Source organism: Anabrus simplex, chromosome 8, assembly GCF_040414725.1.
Source record: "Anabrus simplex isolate iqAnaSimp1 chromosome 8, ASM4041472v1, whole genome shotgun sequence".
NCBI lineage: Eukaryota > Metazoa > Arthropoda > Insecta > Orthoptera > Tettigoniidae > Anabrus > Anabrus simplex.
This window is the reverse complement of record NC_090272.1, coordinates 122,668,023-122,691,727: the sequence shown is the minus strand read 5'-3', so window position 1 is coordinate 122,691,727 and position 23,705 is coordinate 122,668,023.

Genomic DNA, 23,705 nt, shown 5'->3' with positions numbered 1-23,705 from the left:
ATTTGAACAGAACTATGGCCTCTTCTTAAGAGAAAGTATTTCCCCCCTTCAGTGACAATTCTCCCTCATTTTCATCCAGCGTATCTGTACAGAACTCGGCGCGGAAGGGGAAAGAAAACGAAATTCTTTATTTAATTGCGAAAAATATCTGCACCTAACGGGGGATTTCATGAGTTTGGTTTTAATGTGGTTGAATTACTAAGAAAAATTAAGTATGATATAACAATTTATTACCAAAAAGTAATGAAATCATTTTTGAGATTGTTTATTCCACAATATAAAGCAATTCTGATTCCGTTCTTCTACCAAAATAGTGTATACGTAGTTCTGATTATAATCGAGTAGGAAAGAAGTAGTATTTTTTTGGAATCGATTTTCTCATTTCTGCCATAATTGATGCAAGATAATGTTTTTACCATCAGGAGTTTGCAGTATGTATTCTCGTCCATCCTTATATAATTATTCCAATCACTAAAGTCGAATCGCAGCTTACATACAGTAGTAGTAAGTTCACATGTGAGTGCATTCTACTCTTAAGCAATGAATCTTTTGTTCCAGTTAAGTATTCTCTTGCAACATTTCTTCGTCCAAAGAGCGACAGCAAGACCTAATTTTGAATTGTGTAATTATGAACTGAAAACAGCTGAGGGTTTAGACATCTGAGCGCGTATTCAAATACCTCTAGCGGCTTTTCGGTAAACATTTATGTTTACCTGGAGACTAGTCTGCACAGGGAAGTGTTGAGGTAATCTGTGTGTGTGAGAGTGAGTGAATGAGTGTGAGAGAGGGAGAAATAGAGAGAGAGGAGCCCTGAATAGGTTGATTAGCAGCACGACATAATCGTTAGTTTGATATAAACAAACGCAAACTCCTAAAATATTTCACGCATACGAAGATGAGATTATGTGTTAATGCGATGGAAATGCGTACGGCAATAGGCGACAATTACCTCTAATATACTGTACCGTACCCATGGGTACGAACCCTTCAGGACGATGCCTCCATTTCCTGATTTAACAACCGACTAACTCAGGTTGGGTAGAGATGTGGGTAAGTTGTCGTGGGTAAGTCTAAACGTCGAAGTTTATAACTTATCTCTAAGTATTATGACAGGAATAATGGAGGTTTATCTCGAATGAGAAACACTGATATAGGGTAAGATGAGTTCATTACATAAAGTAACCCGAATCGTATTACAACACAAATAAAAATCAAATAATAAAACGCCAATGACACTGGCATTAAAATGCAGTAGTAAATCAGCAAAGTTTGAATGTGGAAAATATACATTAATTGCGCATATCAAATAAATAATAAAGTAAAAATTCCAATTCCAATATTTAATATTGATAAATTTCGAAATGATTCCACATTATAGTCCAACGTTCCTGTTCGCATGGAGTAACACTATTATGAGAATCACAATTATTCGGATTGCTATTCAGGGTAGTTGCCGCGATAATTGCATTAAAACGTGATTTGTGATGCAGTGGAACATGACGATATGAACTACGAAAAATACTAGTGGCATTTCCCTACGCTATATTTACAATAATCAAAACAGTTAAAATAACCCAAGTATTTACATTGGACCAGTTGGGGAAAACTTACACACTACACTGACTTGACGTGAAACGCGGTTCATCAAAAGATCCAGTAAGAACTATATTAACCAGAACCATCCACTCAGCACTCGGGCTGTTCCCCATTAATCAACAAGACAATAGATCAAAATCACAATGAAATCACATAAAAATACAATCCTGTAAGAGGAAAACAAATAATAAATTTTAATAAACACATGGAAAGCAATGGGCAACCATCGCTTTCGTCTAGCTGCATTGGGGCGTCGGTTAGCGCCCCTCGTCAATCAGATATTTCCTGCTTGGCAGTGAGCTGAAACGAATGTTAAAACTCAAGACTACTCTTGGAAATTGGTCACTGTTTTGACAAGATTGTATCACGGAAATTGCTTCTCCACGACTACAGTATAACATTGGCTGATAAACTAACTTGCATAGCGAGCTCATATCTCAACAACTGCTGGGAGGTTCACTTTCAAAAGCGTACATATTGCTAGCATGCTACTATATCTCAATACAAATAATATTCACTGGCCTGACATTTACTTCACGGCAATTCTGATTCTCAACAATATTTCAGAATACAATCATAGGCCTATTCTCGCTCCATACAATTCTTATAACATTTTTAGGCATGCAGTCTGCCCGCATAATTGACATCATATCTCAGCATGCACTCAATTGTCATGTATATCCTGTAATCTCATCAGGCTTTCTCATTACAAATCACGGGTCGATTCCATCTCTAATCATTGTTCAAAACAGTTTCCAACCTACATTAAAAGAATCTATTCTAGTCACCGGTGCATATACAGCTCCATACGCCTCACAGCACCTGTAATACATGTAGCATGCGTTCTATCTGTCACTAATCTCTCTAAATAAATAAATAAATGAAATTTAGTCTCGACGCTGCGAGTGTATAACTCGGGAGATTGATGAGTTTGGCTATATAATCCTTCTATCTCTATCATACAAGAACACAGGAATAACCTTAAACTAGATAACATGCATAATTCACACAAATAAAATCAAAATATAAATCCTAACACTTCCCTATATATCCCATTTAGCTAGTTATAAAGTAAAAGAAATAAAGAGAAAACATACGATTCCAACCTTGTATTAATCGTAATTCATAAACACGCCATTTAATTATAATACATGCATCTTGTCTTGGGAACTCCCAGGACACTTGTAGCGGCTTACATCCCCGCCACTATGGGGGTCTACTCCATGTTAAGCAGGATTTCAACATATGGAACCAATCTTCTTTCTTCCACAGGCGATGCCATCTTCTTGAGGATAGTTCCTGTATAACAGCAACACACAAGATTCTGGTCAGTATTTCTTCACCGCTCTCCGTGCACGTTGCACCGATCAAACCCTTTTTCAGCCGTAATTTAATGCCAACGTGAATACAATGACACAAAACACACGTAATATACAATAAATGATAAGGGTTTAAAAACAGTCACTAGGAGCGGCTCGCGGATCGATACGAATAGTCTCTCGCGACACGCGACCGCCCCGAAAATACAATACGGATGAACGTATCTCACTCGATTACAAGTCTGCAGGTAATATTACCTCTGTTCCTTTAGTACCAAAAACTTGCAACATAGCGCACTTGGCGACTTATAACTGCACCCAGTTTACGTAGCACTGTTCATAAGAAATAAATTCACTGTCTTTGGTCAGTGCGACCTTACAACGTTATGCTTCTGCCCACGTGGCAGCATTTACGCGTTCCGCGCACACTGTAGTACGACACTGATGCTCACGCACAGATAAATGAAAAGTATGGAGCGATGTCCACTTCATGACAATACACCCAGAAAGAAGAACGGTCCGAACAGATGGGGCGCATAAGTAACATAGCCATCGCCGTTGTGGCCAGGGGATTCCCTGTATGTTCAAATATTCAACAAATCAGATTTCTTGTTACACAATGAACACACAATGACTTTATGGTTTACTAAAATTAATATCAGATGCACTCATGATAACCAAATTACGGCTCAGACAATTGTTATAATTTATTCCTTACTATTTCTCGCTCTCAGACCTGTGGAAAACACTCAAATAACAGAACTGACCTCTCTTTTTCACTGAGCACATCACACAATTATCAATGTTGGCCATCCTGGGATTTTAATTCTGCACGGTCCAGAATTCATATTAGCCACACCCTCGCTTCCTAATTGGCTGAACACTCCTCGTGGCCAAACGACATCTACACGTGCCGGGATGCGCTAACTCTTAGTAAAGCTGAACGTTTACCACGCTTGCAGGCAAGCTTCGCGAACCATACAGCGACATTACGTCTCCAGGACTTCCGGTCTCAACTGTAATCTGCTACTCTTTCAATGCCTAACTGAAGCCCACGTTTACATTACCTACTATTTAATATGCCAAATATATGACTTATTATCTCATATGGGCTGTCAGGGTGCGGCTCAATATTGAAAAAGAAGAGTAGTGTAATCATAATAATAAAATGTTCCAATTGAATTAACCGCACTACGAAAACAACGTCAATATAATAACAAAATATTCCAGTCAAAATTAAGCACATAATCGTAATTCAATAATAGTAGACTATCATTATTTAATCGTATGGTGATTATAACTACAAATTCATAAGTCCAGGTTCAAGTTTTTCCGCTCACGTTCACAGGATTTTATCTATTGATTGCCCTGCACGTGTCCCCCGGTTGTGCTAAGCGAGCAACAGCGACATAAGGTCATACAATTGAACGACATGATGTCTCAAACTTTTGGCAATAACGGTTCTTTTCAGAACTCCTCAACTATAGTAGACTATAAACGTAATATATAATAACATTAATACCCGAACTCTAGTATCACCATAATTCAAATTCAGAATAAAAATAAAACCCTGACAATAGCATTACTGTGGTAATAAAAACGTTCCTCTTACAACACAACTTCACCATGCTCATACACTGGAACAGTATTGCGGAAATGATAAAATATTGCAATAATATAAAACAATTATGCAAGGGCGCCCATGCCCGGGGGCAAGGGGGACGCGCCCCCACTACCTCTCATGGAAAGGGAAAATTCTAATGTAGTCAGGCGTTTTTCTTTCAAGGAAATGATTTAAAAGTCGGTATTACGTAGAAGTGGTAGGGGATACCGTGGGTGGTATTTTACCGTGGGATACAAGTCGCCATTCATCTTCTAAAATATTAAAATTACTACATACCCCCAGGTCTAGCCCCCCTACAAACTACCCTATGGGCGACCATACAATTATGTACTCACATTAACTAATCCAAAGGGAATACGCCAATTTATCTCAGTATTTTACTTAAACTGGTCTTTCCTCCACTGAATAAGCGAGATTCGTCCAAAGAGGAAAACAGTTTATCACGCGTGGGAAATTCCCTCCTCATGTAATACCTATAAATATGTCGCCTTTTCGCATCCTTTTGAAATGTATCTAGTAATGTCTTGGTCATCGTTTTTCAGGAGTATGCAGCATTTTAGAAGGTGGACACTTTTCTTTTGTTATTCTTTTCGCAGTCGTCCTACCTACTTTTAAATCGTCACAAACTCGATCCACCACTTTCGTAACAGGAAGAAGAGGCCTACAGTTATCACGCTCTTTCTCAAAATATTCACGTAGCCGGTAAATAAATTCACGGATTTTGGCTTTTATAACACCTGATATTTTCCCTTACGGTAGTCTTTTCCGATGATCCAATAGCAATGTTACAATAACGAAAACAAATGGCTTACACACACTGTGACCATGCACTTCATGCAGGCTAGAGAGCAACTGAGGCCACGTATTTCTCTTCAAACAAGTGGCATCATCGCACCAGCAATACACCCTTCGAGCCAGTGGCGGCGCGTGACTTTTACAGTAAGGGAAGCACATATCATAAGCTAGGAAGATGTAACTCACATTATCTTGTGCTATTTGAATGTTAATTCAATCCGCCTCTCCTTCTTGACGAATTCTTCTATGACAAGGCTGTAGAATTCTTCTTTATTCTTTGATGACTTCAATTTTAGTAACGTCTTCTCAATCGACAGTAGAGATAAGTTCGAGAGTCTCTGTTGTCCCTGTTTGTTTCTGCAGTAGGTGTGGATTCTCCCAAGTGCCGATAATGAACGTTCGGCACTAGCACTGGACACTGGGATATGCACATAACTTAAACAGTTCAGAAAAGGCAGAAGATGACAATCCACTACTTTCTAAATAAAACAAAAGTTTTGAACACCCATCGTAAGATACTCATCGGAGGAATAAGCTACGCTGAGCTCGCTTCTGAGACGGGCGAAGTCAAAATGCTGACCGTAACTTTGTTTCAAAGAACAGAATGCTGCTTCAGGAAAACTTTTCTTCGTGTTCCTTTGATCAACTAACTGTAAAAATGTTAATTTCTCGAGTGCTTGAAATCGAACTTCTAGTTGGGTATGTATATTGTCATATATCTCGCAATATATGCGACGGTAGTGTGAATTTATGTCGCAGGTTTCATTTTTACGTAGCCTCTTCTTTGGAAGCTCTCAGCTCTCTTGACATTTGTTCCATAATCTTTCAAATTCATTTCTTTTTCCCTGAATGATACTTTTTGTTTCCCCTACCGGTACTTTGGCAATACAGAAATTTCCATCCAGTACTTTCGTTTGAAGAATTTCAAAGAGAGAATCGGTTAAGCAAAATATCTCGCTGAAAACTAATAAAATGAAATTGAACTGGAATTCTGAGAGAACGCTGTTAAAACCTCGAGCTTCGTGATACGTTTGACTATCCCACTGCTCTGGATTATCAAGGATATTCTCGAACAACTGAACTAATTCTTCTTTTTGTTCACGAACTGTTTCAACAAGTCTTCCGTTGTAATTCCATCGTGTTGAACACACTTTAGGAAATCGTCTCTTGACTTCTTTATCTAATGCAGCAGTTCTCTTCGTCGAATTAGAAAAGAAAGAGGCCAAGCTACTCAGAGTCATGAAGAATATTTTACATTCCTTTATATTAGAAGTTGTCTGTGTAAGGACAAGGTTCAGTCTGTGAGCAAAACAATGTATGCATATAGCGTCGGGATATTTGTTTTTCACTCTTTTCTGTAAACCACTGAGGTCTCCTGACATCACTGCGGCTCCATCGTAACATTGAGCGAATAGTTTAGAACCACAGTTGAACTCGTCCATTATGTGGAACACGTGATCTGCAAGAGCAGGAGCACTGCGATCGGTGCTTACGTCGGTAAATCCAAGAAATCACTCCTGTACTTTTCCATCAGCAGACGTGAACCTAAGAACAGTTGAAAGTTGGGAATGGGCAGAAATATCAGCAGTTTCATCAATAATAATCGCCACGAATGGTGACTGTGATATTTCTTTCTTTATTTCGGTCAATAAGACACTGGCTACTCCGTCAATTAAATCATTTTGTATTTGATGTGAAAGACCTGTGAACACCGTTGCTTTCTGCAAATGATTTGCCAGTGTGTCGTCATACTTGTTCAGCAGCGTTATGAGTTCTATATAATTTCCACGATTTCAGGAACTTTTATCTTCTGCATGCGCTCTGGAAGGAAGTTATTGTCTTGCAAGATACATTACAACGTCAATCAGTCGTTGAATCACCTTTCTATTCTGTTTTACCAACTCGTTATGTTTTATTGTCTCCACATTACGCTGCTGATCGAGTTGCAAATCTATTCTGGTCGTTCCGAAAGTTGTTAACAGAATTTCAGCTCGGATATGTGTTTGTGATTGCTGATGACGCTGGGATGCTTTAAGCAAGTTATTCATATCATCGAAGCCTACACTGTTCCACACCCCCTTTTCATTTGAAAATAGAACGCAAGGCCAACAGTAGAGTTCTGATGTTTTTTGACAACCACATAACCAGCCTATTATTCCATACTGCTCTGTATTAAAGTGTCGAACACAACGTTTCGTTTTAGTTTTTACACCCGGTAAATCAGGCATTGACCTGCAACCGGAAATTATATTACTCTTCTCCTGAAAAGCCCTCGAACTCATGCCCTGGATTAAGAGATATTCTAATACGCATCCACATCCCCCTCCGCTCTCCTCACTCGCGTCGACAGTTGCCATGCTTCAGAGACTCAAATTGGGGAATGAACACACTCAATGCATTCCCTTCTAAGCCGGTAGAATCGCAGTAGTTCCTTTAATTTACATGTGCGCACGTAAATTTGGTGTAATTTTCACAAATAACACAAAGTAAATTAAATGGTACAACTCACAGTACGATACTTCACTTCAGTTGGAAACACAAGCACAATTAAATCTTTTTCTCACAAGTTTTATCACAATTATCACATACAAATATTCTCGAACGGAATGAGTAGTCAGATGCATTCCCTTGGCTCGCCCCACGAAGCTTGCCGAATCCAAACGAATAATTACGAAGGGACCAGAGTGAAGCGAGTCTGGCAAGCCACTTGCTGACGAGCGGCCGTGGTGTGAGTATCACGCGAGCTCATGGAGACAGACGTATGTTTGCAGCTCTCAACTGTCCATGCACACTGTCACGTTACAATAAAGTTAATTATATATTATACCAAACGACACAAAACTTAAAATAAATACTGGTTGCAATAACATGCTTAATTTTTTTCTTTGTGTAATATTTTTTAAGGGAATGACTCATTCCCTTCATTCCATTGAATAACCGCCCCTGCTTCGAGCAAATGAAGCGGTGTGGACAGGACGGCTGCGATCGACGTGACATCTTGCGGTGAACTTTTCTTGTCTTCTGCTGTGTAATGGTGGAAAGGGGCGTGTCTTTGCACGACTGTTTTCTAGCCGTGTACTTGTAAATCTCACCGTGATAAAGACGTGTAAACACATATTTCCTTAATTTATACAATAAAATGAGTCTAAATCATGTAGGGTAAGTTAATGACATTTTATTAAAATCGTGTTCGGAACACGACATTATAAAATATATTGTTTATAGGCCTATCTTCTTTTTAATTGGTGCATATATTTTGTGTGAGGAAAGGAGATTAGGTAAAAGGGATACAACTACTAATGTTATTTTCTTTGTACCAATAGAGTATTTAATAACATTAATTGGAATCGGCATACTGTACAGAAAATCGTCAGTGTATTCTATATGTATAGTAGGCCCTATTTAATAACATTTATTGAAATAAGAACAACGTAGGGCACACAGAAACACATCCATGTGAGGTAGATGTACAGTATTTAATAATGCAATTCAATGAAATAAATAAATAAATAAATAAATAAATAAATAAATAAATAAATAAATGGCGTGTGGCCTCCGGAGAGGCCTGGTGCAGGTATTTCGATTTGACGCCCGACAGACGACCCCCGCGTCTGTGAGAATGGAGACCTACCTAATGCGCAAGACGGCACAACACCCCGAACCATCGGAAGTAACCAATTAAGGTTAAATTCTCCAACCCGGCCAGGAATCGAACCCGGGACCTCTTGGACCAAAGACCAACACGCTAACCATTTAACTATGGAGCAGGAATTCACTGAAATCAGCACACTGCACAGAAACACGTCATTTTAAACTAGATGTGCAGTGTTTAATAACATTCATTGAAATAATCACACTGCAGGAAAATACCATCTGTGGGTGTGGGCGGTAGAATGAAAACGCACGGTATCTCCTGCCTGTCGTAAGAGGCCGCTAAAATGGGCGCCAGTGGTTCTTAACTTGGAAGCCTGGGTTGGCAACCACGGGTCCCTTAGCCGAATCCTGGCATTGCTTCCACTCACTTGTGATAGGCTACATTTACAAATACCTGTACAGTGTGGTGATTTCAATTAATATGTTAATTTCAATCATTGTTATTAAATACTGTACCTATAGACTACATTTACAATTTCCTGTACAGTGTGGTGATTTCTGATGATGATTATTGTACAAAGGGGCCTAACATCTAAGGCCATCGGTCCTGTGGTTATTTCAATTAATGTATTTGATTTCAATGAATGTTATGTCTGGTTCCATGGCTAAATGGTTAGCATGCTGGCCTTTCGTCACAGGGGTTCCGGGTTAGATTCCCGACAGGGTCGGGAATTTTAACCGTCATTGGTTAATTTCGCTGGCATGGAGGTTGGGTGTATGTGTTCATGTACAATGAACTTATTTCAATGAACGTTATTACATACTGTGCATATAACCTACATTGGCATTATCAGTACAATGTTCTGATTTTAGTGAATGTTATTACATACTGTACATATATTCTACATTGGCACAAACAGTACAATGTACTGATTTCAGTGAATGTTATTAAATACTGTACATATAACCTACATTGACATATTCAATATAATGTACTGATTTCAATGGATGTTATTCAATACTGTACATATAGCCTACAGTGGCATTTCTCTGCACAGGTGATGGTTGTGGTTATTGTTTTAAAAGGAGGTACAACTAGGCAACTATCCTCTATTAACACTAATCAGAGAGAAAAAATGAAAGGGATCCGACACTTCGAAAAATGAAGGTATCGGCCAAAGAAAGACACGGGTCACGAAGGGCGTGAATATGAAAGACTGCTTAGGTTTCGCGAACATAATGCAGTCCTGGTTGGAAAAGAATAAAAGTTGACACTAAGCGAGTTCAGATACGATAGAGGGTGAGCTCGGTAGCTGCAGTCACTTAAGTACGGCCAGTATCCATAATTCGGGAGATGGTGAGTTCGAAATCCGCTGTCGGCAGCCCTGAAGATGGTTTTCCGTGGTTTTCCATTTTATACCGGGCAAATGTACCTTAATTATGGCCACGGTCACTTCCTTTCCGCTCGTAGGCCTTTCCTATCCCATGGAAGCCGTACGACCTATCTGTGTCGGTGCGACGTAAAGCAACTTGCAGAAAAAATAAAACAGTACGATAGATGAAAATGAGGAGTCTGGCACAAGTGGGTGGAAGCAATGCCGGGATTCGGCTAAGATCACCGTGGTCGCCAACCCAGGCTTCCAAGTTAAGAGCCACTGTTGCCCATTTTAGCGCCCTCTTACGACAGGCAGGCGATACCGTGCATTTTCATTCTACAGCCCCCACCCAAAGGGGGTATTTTCATGCAGTGATTATTTCAATGAATGCTATTAAACACTGTACATCTAGCTTAAAATGACGTGTTTCTGTGCAGTGTGCTGATTTCAATGAATTCCGACTCCATGGTTAAATATTTAGCGTGTTGACCTTTGGTCCACGGGGTTTCGGGTTCTATTTCCAGCCGCGTTGGGGACTTTAACCGTCATTGGTTACTTCCGATGGTTCGGGGTGTGGGTGTGTGTGCCGTCTTGAGCATTAGGATTCCATTCACGCGGACGCACAGGTCGCTTATCAGGCGTCAAGTCTAAAGACCTGCTCCAGGCCTCTCCGGAGACCACACGCCATTTATTTATTTATTTATTTATTTATTTATTTATTTATTTTAGTGAATTTTATTGGAGCCTCCGTGGCTCAGACGGCAGCGCGTCGGCCTCTCACCGCTGGATACCGTGATTCAAATCTCGGTCACTCCATGTGAGATTTGTGCTGGACAAAGCGGAGGCGGGACAGGTTTTTCTCCGGGTACCCCGGTTTTCCCTGTCATCTTTCATTCCAGCAACACTCTCCATTCTCATTTCATAGCATCTATTACTCATTAATCAAATCACTTTGGAGTGGCGAACCTATCGTACTCATAGCCTATATATATGATTCATTCGTTTCATTCCTTACCGGCCAATGACTGGAAAACAGGTTGTAGGTTTTCATTGTCAATGAATTTTATTATTAAATACTGCATATGTAGCTACATGTAGTCTACGTGTTTCTGTAGGCCCTACATTGTTCTTATTTTAATAAATGTTATTAAATATTATACGTATAGCCTACAATGAACGTTTTCCTGTATACAGTATGCCGATTTCAATGAATGTTATTAAATACTCTATTGGTACAAAGAAAGTAACATTAGTTGTATTCCATTCACCTAATCTCCATATCACGCACAAATATATGCACTAATTAAAAAGGTAGACCTAAAAACAATATAATTTGTACAGTCAAGTGTTCCCAACACGATTTTAATAACATTTTATTACCGTAGCCTACATAATTTAGGCCAATTTTGTTGTATACATTAAGGAAATATGTGAGTACACGTCTTTATCGCGGTGAGTTTTACAAGTACAGGGCTAGAAAATAGTCGTTCAAAAGACACGCCCCTTTCCGCCATTACACAGCAGAAGACAAGAAAAGTTCACCGCAACATGTTGCGCCGATCGCACCCGTCCCTTCTTCGCCGCTTCGTTTCGAGCAAGACCGACTCCAGTCCTCAGACCTTAATGCTACTCTCGATCAGGGGTTTGCCACCCGCATAGATCCTACGCTTCCGAGGGCCCGGCTCAGACAGAGTACTTCAGATCTTCACTCACCGAGAGCGCTGTTGAGGACGAGCTTGTCAGTCACAGCGAGATGACGTATAGTACGCGCACTTTTTAGTGATAGATTTTTGTACTCGGTTGAGGAGTAAGAAGGGAGTACTGCCGGTTCCGGTACTACTGCCAACTGAATGGAAATTAAATCTGAATTGGATCGATAATATGATCGATCGATATGAATTTTCTAAACCTTTAAACCTTTATTATCTTACGCCAACAACTGTCACACACACGCTATATAATACTATATAACATTTCCCGATGCGAAACGTGTTCCTAGCATGAATTCTATAGTTTGCTTTGCTGTGTAAACAACAACAGTACGAGTACTTAAAGTGTACGCCAGATGTCGCACAGCGATGATAAGCGATTCTTAGTTTGTGTTTGAAAGGTTGCCAATACGAATCTCGAAGATAACCAAAGTCGACCGATTCAGCAGTAGGGTGTAAATCTATCGCTAAAAAGTGCGCAGATAATATGTGCTTCCTGCTGACTCATCTCTCCTCGCCAGGAGATCTGTACTTTCCCAGAACTAGTCAGGCAGCTGTACTTGTTGGTACACCTTCGAAAGAGCTTAGTCTGAGCTGAAGCACCTCTCAGTGCTCACCTTCCTTTTCAGGAGATTTATTTCAGGAGGACCACTGCAGACAACAGAGAAGGTAGCCGGATGGAACCGAAGACGCCCAAAGAATATGCGGCTCATGGTCCAAAAACTCTTCAGCCGAGTGCCATCAGCGCTGGAGGACAACACGGAGCCGGAGAAGCTGGCACCACAGTCAGAGCTGGAGCAGGAGGCGCCGGAGCTCGAGGAGGAGACGGAGCCATACAGGGATGGGTGTGTTCGCCTAACGACTTTTTCTTCCGTGTCGTCCCAAAACTCACGAGTTTTAAAACTCACGAGTCTCAAAACTTACGAATTCCAGGAAGAGGATTAGTGAGAACAAGTTTCTCTACCTGGGCCAGTCTCAAAACTCACGAATTCCTGGAAGAGGATTTAGAAATAGTAAGTTTCTCTACCTGCGCCAGTCTCAAAACTCACGAGCAGGGCCAGTCCTTCTTTGAATGGTTAAAAGTCCACCCTGTTAGTGATTAGTAGAGACGAGAATTATAGGCACTAAAAACAGTTAAAATAGGCAGGCATATAGGCTCTTAAATTAACCAAAATAGGCATGTAAATAGGCACTAACGTGTAAAATAGGCAACAAAATTGGCATGAAATATACTTATAATTCAATAATACTCAATTACTAGACTATAAAATGAATTTACAACAAGCAACATTTCAATGTTTTCGGGTAACAATCTTGTTCTCCTGTCGGGCAGAATGTTTTTTACTGAGAGAAATCTCTTAACATCACAGGAAGTGATTGGACAAAACAAAGTTGTTGCTGGTTCATACCTTCAGGCGTTTTGATTTTTTGAAAAATGTCCACGCCGAATGTAGTTATAAGAGCTTAAGTGAAACTCTGCATTGACTCACATTAGCGCTCGTAGTGGTGCTTAAGTGAAACATTGCATTGACTCACATTAGCGCTCGTAGTGGTAGAAAAAGGCAAACTGCTAATCTAATCGACCGGATAACGATGATTAAGAAAAGGATGTAATTTTTAGGAATAAATAAAGAATATATTATCATACTTTATTATATTTTATTTACCTAAAATTCGTAGCTCATATCCCTAGGATGTTTTCTACATTGAGTTGCTTGCCTGAAGCACCTTAAGACAATCATGGCAAATACACCACCATCGCCAGTTAACACGACTGAGCAATATTCCCATGTTAGAGATGCTCGGCGTTGACATGGAATAAACCGCAAAAGTCTAAATTATGACTATTTCTGTTACAACCAATAGGGTAAAACTCTTTAAGACATACTGATCGGAAATTGCATTCTCTACAACTTTTATTGTGTAGTATTTATCGATAGCACCACTAATAACATCAATATTTGAGAATTAAATTTTAGGCCTTTCCCTAAACTACGTTTCACCCATCGTGAAGTAAGTTTATGGGCGTGAACTCCTAGACCTTTCCTATACCATCGTCGCCATAAGATCTATCTGTGTCGGTGCGATGTAAAGCTGCTCGCAAAAAAATAAAATTCCCACCTCAGCCATTCTCGAAGTGCTTTTCTGTGGTTTCCCACTTCTCCTCAGGGAAATGCCGAGATGGTTTCTAACTTAAAGACGTGGCCACTTCCTTCCCACTTATTTGCCTGTCCCTTCCAATCTTCCCATGCCTTCACAAGGCCCCTGTTCAGCATAGAAGGTGAGGCTGTCTGGGAAAGGTACTAGTCCTCCTCCCCGGTTGTATTCCCCGACCCAAAGTCTCACGCTCCAGGACACTGCCCTTGACTCGGGAGAGGTGGGATCCTTTGCTAAGTCCGAGGAGAAAACCTACCCTGGAGGGTAAACAGATTAAGAAAGAAAGACAGACAGCAATAAAATATTTCAGTTGTAAATCTCTATTTTCGCGGGAATTGAATCAGAGTTCAAATTACCAATTTTTAATTTTCATCCACTCTGTGACAAGAGATCATCGGCGTTCTAACTCCTCGTTCAGTAATAAAATGATTATCTACATTTTAGTAATATAAATTATTGACAGTTCACGACTAATATAGCATTGCAACAAAATTAACTTTCCACAATACGTAAATTAATAGGCCTATAAATGCTACAATGAAATGCGATTGTAGTTCAGTTACAAAATAAAAAGGAACAAACGAACTTACCAAGCTTGGCAGAAGTCTACTTTTCCATCCGTAGTGAAAATGGGATCCCCTGTGATCCACCGCTTTAGCCAGTAGGACTTCCGACGATTTTTCTTTGCAATTACATTTTTTACGTCACGCCGACACAGATAGGTCTTATGGGTACGATGGGATGGGAAAGGCCTAGGAGTGGGAAGGAAGCGACCGTGGCCTTAATGAAGGTACAGCCCCAGCATTTGCCTGGTGTGCAAATGGGAAACCACAGAAAACCGTCTTCACGGCTGCCGACAGTGGGGCTCGAACCCACTATCTCCCGGATGCAAGCTCACAGCTGGGCGTCCATAAGCGCACATCCAAATCGCCCGTTGATTTTGCTTCGGGTATTGCCACAGACACCCTTCTTCTTCATAATAAATCGCAACACGTTTTGAAGATAAATCGTACGCGTACAACAGGTCACATCGAGAAGGAGGTATAATGGTTCGACGTTGATTGGTTCTCGCATATGTTTTAGAATGTTGGAGGGGTTGAAGGCTTCAAGGTCAAATTGTTCCTTGTTTCTCCTGACGGAAATTTCCCAAGAACTATTTCTGGTAACTTCTAAGAATTCCCATTTTTGTTCGTGGGGTAAATAGATCTTGAAAAATGAGAAGATAATACTGTCGAGCACATCAGTTACAATATAATGCACTGGAAGAAAACCGGCTTCTTTAAAATAGATTAAAAAGGCATCAAATAGGCATATAATAGGCAATTATACTCCAAATAGGCACAAACCCCTGATATAGGCATTTATAGGCACAATAAAACCGACTTAATCTAGCTTAAAGGAACCTGAAACGGATTTGTATCTCAAAAGCCTACGTTTCTGAGCACAGGAATAAAATAGGCAAATAGGCAAATTCCCGTCTCTAGTGATGAGTTACGAATACTTTTAATAATCAAATAACTTCCATCCGATTATTTAAATAATCGAATAAATAATGTTTCTGAACCGAGGGATTGTTTCAATGAATGTTATTAAGCACTGTGCATCTGGCTTAAATTGATGTGTTTCTGTGCAGTGTGCTGATTTCAGTGAATAATAAAATAAAATAATCGAATGAGTTTCAAATATCATTCAGTTATATCGCGCTGAATAATAGGATGTGACACGGATACTTTTTTCGGTTTAAATATGTCTGGTAGATAACCGACTGAAGTAAGCGAATAGATGAACGCTTACGAAAATTAGAAATACGGTACGCCTTTTTACAAACGAATCTCCAAATGTTAAAACTAAATGAGTGAATTAACTGGCTTGACATCTAATATCTCTAAATAAAATTCCTTATTCAAGTAAATGCCGCCATCTGGCCGCATTATGGAGCTAAGCCCCAGTACTAACAACTGACAATTTCTTTTAACTAGCAGCGGGAAATATACCTACTTTAATTTTATTCGTCCAGCTGCACATAAATAGTTAGCATGTTGGCCTTTGGTCCAAGGAGTCCCGAGTTCGGTTTCCGGTTGGGTGGGAGATTTTAACTTTCATTAGTTAATTCCTATGGCTCGGGGACTGGGTGTTCGTACCGTCTTCAGCATTAGACTTCATCTTCGGTAGGGCTTCATCCTTACAGATGTGCAGGTCACCTATACGGCGTCAACTCTAAAGACCTCCACCAGATCACCCCGGAGGCCACATGCCAGTATTATAAATGTATGTGAAAGGTAAGAAATACGTTATATTAACTTTAAGACAACAGCAAAATATTTTTAAAATAATGATAATAATACACCTCGGTCTCTTTCCTTCACTAACCATTATTTTTCCCCCGTGGGTTGGGGTGGCAGAATAACATTCACAGTATCCCCTGCCTGTCGTAAGAAGTGACTAAAAAGGTCCCCCAGGGGCTCTTAAATTGTTTAAGAAAAGACTAGATAAAATACTGATACGCAATCTGCTACCAGGATGACTGCCCTAAGTCGGTGGAAAAACATGGGTTGAAGGGAAGCATGAGTCAACGCGCACCTCATCCCTCCTGCAGTCATCGCAAGCACCTGCTGTCCGGATTCGTGAATTTTGAGACTCGTTAGAATGTTTACTTTAGCTACCAGTTTGTAGTCGTGAGTTTTGATACTATTTGTTACTAATTATAGGCCGTGAGTTTTGAGACGTAACCTTTTCTTCTCCGAGAGCTACACAGACCCGGAGTGCGAGGCGCTACTTGTCCACTACAGGCCGGGGCGCTCCGTATCTTCTGAACGGGGCCTAGTCCTGGACAGAATGCAGCGCCCTCGCCACGGAGGCAGGATCATCTCCACGACCATGTCCGTGGAGAGCTTCTTTACCAGAAGGCCTCATCATCAGGCAAAACGACCAGGAGCGGATGCGCGACGCAGAGAAGGAGCTCTCTATTCTGTTCCAGGTCATCTGTCAGCCAGGGAGGGACGACGTGCCAGGGATGAACGCCGGCGCCCTCAGGAGGAGGGCCGAGACGGAGGCCACCACCCAGACGCCGAGGAGGCTAAGGCATAGAGGGGTTAACACTGACCTAGTCCAAGCCACCCCGCCAGAGACCAACGACGCCAACGCTCAGGTGGTGCGCGCCGTCCCGCGGAGCCACGACTGTGTGACCGAGACCGAGTGGTTCGGCTCTGCCAGGTGGACGCAGACCGAGGTCCCGAGCCCGCCAGCGGTGATGTGGTCGAAGTGGACTCAGACCAAGGCCTACCAGGAAGGGGCAATCACCCGGGCGCAATCCAGGAAGGCGCTCCGGACGGCGGACGGCAGCACAGCAGTGGAGAAGAACGCCCCCTGGCGTTCGGAGGCTGCTGTCCAGTCGAGGTGCAGATATCGATGTACGCCTCTCAGGACAAGGCACGCAGTCGAGTATCGGCACATACTGACGCCACTGCCACCAGCCACGAGGAGGAAGACGCCGTCTCTACAGCGGGATCACCAGAAACCCCTGGCTCACCAGGCCGGAAGGAGGGCCACTTGGACGAGGCCTCTTTCCCTGCCGAGTAGAGACCCCCAACCCCCGGGAAGAATACGCCACCCCCGGACAAGGAGGAAGAAGACGACGCCAGCCCACCAGGAGAGGGCCGCCCAACCGCAACCCAGGACTTCTCCCAGGACAGCAGCCAACCGAGGAGCCAATCAGGAGAGGACCTCAGCGGGAAGCGGCAATCAGGTGAGACCGAAACGTCCCCCTCGACAGCTCTTGCAGTGTTTCCGCTGCCTAAGGTGGGGCCACTGGCAGGAGAGATGCGGGCTCTTAGTGAGGTGCAACTGTTATGGGGGTGATCACCACTACACGGCCTGCGCAGCACTTAAAGAGGTGCCGGTGTGCGCCAACTGCGCGGGGGGCCACCCGGCCTCCCATCGCAGTTGCCCTGTCTACCGGGCAATGGCGCGGGCAGAGAGAGGAAGGAGGCCCGGTGTCATGACCCACCCCCATCCAGGAGGCGCCCCCGCCTAGGCGGGCTTGGCCTCATTCTCCGGGATCGGAGACTGGGTACGAGGGACCCCAAGGAGGCGGTGCTGTGCGGCGGGCCCTAGTGGTACTTGACGAATGGCTCTGCAACCCGCAAGGCCCGCGCTAGTCACAGCAGTGCCCAGACGGACTGATACCCTGATTACTGGACTGGCAAGACTACGTTTCATGGCTGGTGCATGATACCTATTCTCAACTAACACAACCTCTGGACCTTTTAAGCCCACATCCTTGCATGTGCAATCAAAAGATGTCAGGTTTTACATGTAGGCTCTTTCTTTTTTCTGCCTATGTAGTTTTCCCCTGACCCTTAGTACCGCACCTTAACACCACCTTACCAACACAAACTCTGGCGGTGGTAGCGTGTTTGACATGGAAACCGGCAGATACTCCTTGTATCATTTCCCACTCTTCCCTGTTATCTCTTTCTTTTTAGAAATAATAGGATGTCGGAGGCAATGTAGATAGAGTGGATCGCCACGCGGGGGCAGCGCGCTTCGGGGGCCCCCGGAAAATAATAGTGCGCTGTTGTACATCACGTCACCTCACCTGAACCCCACATGACAAATACGGCAGCTCCTATTGGTAGAAACATCTCGCGATTGCTATTGGTCGATTTCGAGTTGAGAATTCCCAGTCGATTGGGCTGTTTATCGCTTTGATAGTTTGTATCAGCACCTCCTAGAAAACAAGAGAGAGAGAAACCGATGACGTATGTCCGCGTGGGTCCATGCCAGTAGCTGAGTTAGCTTGGTGCCGCTTGGTGTATTGGGACGCGTTTTCCTGTTTTGTGTGTTTTTCATTGATTATCTTAATCGAGTCTTGTGTGTTAACACTTACTTACTATTCCTATTAATGTAAGTTCAGTTAAAGCCGGCATGGGCGCCACATGGGGTTAGAACTGAGTTTTTTGCTAGGGGCTTTACGTCGCACCGACACAGATAGGTCTTATGGCGACGATGGGATAGGAAAGGCCTATGAGTTGGAAGGAAGCGGCCGTGGCCCTAATTAAGGTACAGCCTCAGCATTTGCCTGGTGTGAAAATGGGAAACCACGGAAAACCATCTTCAGGGCTGCCGATAGTGGGATTCGAACATACTATCTCCCGGATGCAAGCTCACAGTCGCGCGCCTCTACGCGCACGGCCAACTCGCCCGGTTGAACTGAGTTTGATTTTGATGGTGTGTTGCTGTGAATTGCGATCACTGATTTTCAAATAATGAATAGCGATGCCTCAGAAATGCAGTGTTCCAAATTGTAAGGGCAATTACCGCACTGGCCCTAAAGTGAGTGTTTTCTCGTTTCCAACTGACGACTCGGAGAGAGCTAAGTGGTTAAGAACTATACGCCGAGATGATTTCGTTCCTTCCAAAACTGCAGAGGTAAGTCATGATTTTAATCATTCAGTGACTTAGGTTGTGAAATGGTCCTTGAAATGGAGCCTTGTGTTGTAGGTGTGCGAGCTCCATTTCGAAACTCATGAGGTTGAATGGACGACCAGCATGTTTGATGAGAGAAATGGGAAGTTATTGACTGCACCTTTATCTAATCCAAGGCTTGTGAAAGGTTTGCGGATAGGTCTCTAATACCTTTGCTATTTATAAACGAAATATATTTTTTCGGGGTGATTTATATCTTATTGATTTAAACATTGTATTGAATTTACCAGTTATTACATTTAGTTTGGGATGTGCTGAGTATTCTCATTACTTTATAGGACTACTGTTGTGGGTATAGTGATAATCTGGCAAAAGTTATACATTATGAAGGCATGTAAGGTATTGGCTTTCAAGTATTCCTACTCTGCTAGACCCTCAACTGCAAGTGAGGCAGTTCTATTTATTCTATTGCATGAGAGATTATACATCTTAGTGTGGGTTAATATTTTTAGTTCAGGCTAGACAACAATGTTATTGTGTTTACTGCAATTATGTTAGTTTCTTTATAGTTATTGTAAATTACATTCACTCAATGATTTTCTCTGTCTCCTTGTGTGCTATTCATTTTATGTTAAAATCAACCAGATATATCTAAGACATATCATAGTCCTGTGAAGTAAGTGGTGCCATGAATTAATAGATGACCGAGCTCGATAGCTGCAGTCTCTTAAGTGCGGCCGGTATCCAGTATTCGGGAGATCGTGGGTTCGAACCCCACTGTCGGCAGCCCTGAAGATGGTTTTCCGTGGTTTCCCATTTTCACACCAGGCAAATGCTGGGGCCGTACCTTAATTAAAGCCACGGCCGCTTCCTTCCCACTCCCAGCCCTTTCCAGTCCCATCGTCGCCATAAGACACATCTGTGTCGGTGCGGCGTAAAGCCAATAGCAAAAAAGAAATTAATAATTGATGAGTGCAAATATATCTAGGTGAATGCATTCTAATTTGGTCTAAAGGTTTCAGGACCTGTTCCTTCTCAGTTTACAAACTGCCCAGAGTACTTGTCTGATACCACATCTGCCCACCGATAAGCTCCAAATGATAGGTGTTGTTGAGTAGACAATGAAAGTTTGGCCAAGGCTCTTGCTCAAAGTTTAGAGACCTATCGAGATCATGTCAGTACTGTTTCTTTCAACAACTCCTCTGAATTCCATTGAAAGGGAATGCGTAAACTCTGAATTCAGGGTTAATCAATGCAAGTCCCTTCAGTAGTAAACATTCTTGTTTGAGTAATTGTGAATTCAATTATGAATTTCCTCTTCCAGCATTATAACCTATTCACACTCTGGTTATAAATTATCTCTTGGGGAAAGTACCCCTTCCAGCTTTTGTTATTGCAGGTTGTGAATGTGACATGTATCTGTGAAAAATGGAGGATTCATTACTTAAGTGATCTCATGTGTGTCATATCATAAAGCATTAAATGAGTAGTTCAATGCGTGTTCTGCTACATTTTTATTAATGTAATGGCAGGGATGTAAGTTCTTAATATGGTTTCTTAGGATCTACTATTTCATTTATAAATAGCAAAGTGATTAGAGACCTATACACAAACCTTTCACAAGCCTTGGATTAGATAAAGGTGCAGTCAATAATTTCCCATTTCTCTCATCTTTGAAAAACCCGTCCCACCTCCGCTTTGTCCAGCACAAATCTCACATGGAGTAACCGGGATTTGAACCACGCAACCCAGCGGTGAGAGACCGACGCGCTGCCGTCTGAGCCGCGGAGGCTTCCTGGATACCACGTTTGAAAGCAAAACATATGAAACCGGAACAAGCTCAAGAAGACGAGGAGTGTAGCAAGGGGTATTCGAAAACAATTAGTGCTGAATCAGCAGTTTTCGACGAGGTCATTGACCATAGCAAGGTCATTGACCCCTAGTGCCACGTGTATTGTTTACAAACAAGACTACGTGCACTTGTTTACCAACATAAGCACGTGTTAGGCGCGGAATTCGAATAAGAGGACAACCCTAACCTCACAGACGTCATCTTGGAGGGACCTAACCTTACTTCACGTGTTTTTGAATACAAAACAAGACCAAATGCTCTTGTTTGACAGATGTTAGGCGCAGAATTTGAATAAGAGAGCAAGGCTAACCTCACAGATGTCATCTTGGAGGAGCTTAACCTCACTCCACGTGCTTTGGTTTGACAGGTGTCCACATGACTACGTGCTCTTGCTTGACAGGTGTGAGGCGCGGAATTTGAATAAGAGTGCAAGGCTAACGTCATAGACGATATATTGGAGGGGCCTAACTACATAGGGCCTATGATTATTGAATTTACACAATCGCATTGTAATCGAAACAGACTTTCATCCTATTAGGTCGTGTTACGTTGTGGGTTCGGATCCCAATGATGTCCAGTTGGCCATTTTTGTTCTGTACTCAACATCTCTTCAACACGTACTAAATGTACTGTACGGTGAAATGATTGTGGGGCTAGAGCATGGGAAGGATCTCAGGTAGTGTTCGGTTTATTTTGGAGCAGGTACAGAGACGGATAGTATAGCAGGGCGAATAATAGATGGTAAATCTTTTTGATATAATTTATTAACAATATTCACAGAATTATCACCCTGCAATTGGAATTGCAAACTCATATTTCTAGCTAATATTTGCCAAAAAGTGCAGAATAAAAGATCGATGTTACTATCTTCTGTGACGTATATTTGCTTGAGGATGTCCAAAATAAATATTACTCTTTCATAGATCATGTACAACCTACAGTTCATGTTATATAAATGCAAACACAAAAATATCACTTAGCACCTTGAATATTATCAAGTTCATCACTTCTGGTGCTGACCTACAGTCTTTCTAATTTTTTTTAGTATAAAAAGAACACACAGTCATGAAAACTTTGGTAGATTAAATTAAATATCTGATCACTTGCTGTATGTCTCTACAGTTCATTTGAGTTGGAAAATGAAATGAATAGAGCACTTGTAAATCCTAAAGTTCATCTAGGTAAAATTAATTCAATTAATTAATGACTTTGAAAAGAACTTTATAGTTTAAAAGCAAAATATGAACTTCACTTGAATGATGATAAATTATGAGTTGATATTCACATGAAGCACTTGCTAGAGCACTGTAATGAACTAAGTGCTTTGTAAAAGTCAGTCAGTTGGATTACTCACTCAGAATACGAGAAGATCTGCTTACAAGTGTTGGAGTTGTGCTGTACGGCGACTTGGTGTCCGGAACATTCCGCAGCGTGCGGCCAAGGCTCGAACTCAGCACCGGCGATGTTCAGTGAAGATACCACGTCAATCTCCCTCGTCGACGTCCCTCGATGGATACCATAACTGAAGAAACCACGTAAATCCCTCGTTGGAAGCGACGTTCGATGTAGCAGAATCTCGTAGCACTTTGCATGGATTCCGTTGTTTTTGGAGGTAATGTCGCAACACGGCAAGTTTAATTGGCACTATTGAGCTCACAAATATCACGGATATAATACTACACACCAACATGAGTTATAATGCACAGTTCTATTAATTTTACGGTGTTGAAATAACATTCACAGTCCATGCTACGAAAGAAACAGTTTTTATATACACAGTTCATGAAATTGAGATTTAACACAGTTCATAATTGTCAATAATTATGTCTGAGATTCGACTGTAAATTAATGAACACAGTCCATAAGCACTTGGAAAATGTTACTAATAAGATATCAGTCTCTACCACAGTCTCTGAAATAATATTATTCACAGATTAAGGCGATTGTATGGCTGGATTTACACAACACTAGTCTGTATTACTTAATGTAGTCATAAAAAGTCCTTAGTCTTCACTGGGTTTCTCACAGTGGTGATCAAAAGATCGAGAAAGTGTACAAGAAAATAGCCAATTCTAGCCCTGTTATGGGACGAATGTCGAGTGAAATAATGTCTCATACAGTTCACTGTTATACTATCGTAAGAAAAATACGTCTTAGATTGAATGAAATGGTCTTAAATTACGATTTTAGTTCACAACACGCAATGACTTAGAATATTATTACCGGGCGAGTTGGCCGTGCGCGTAGAGGCGCGCA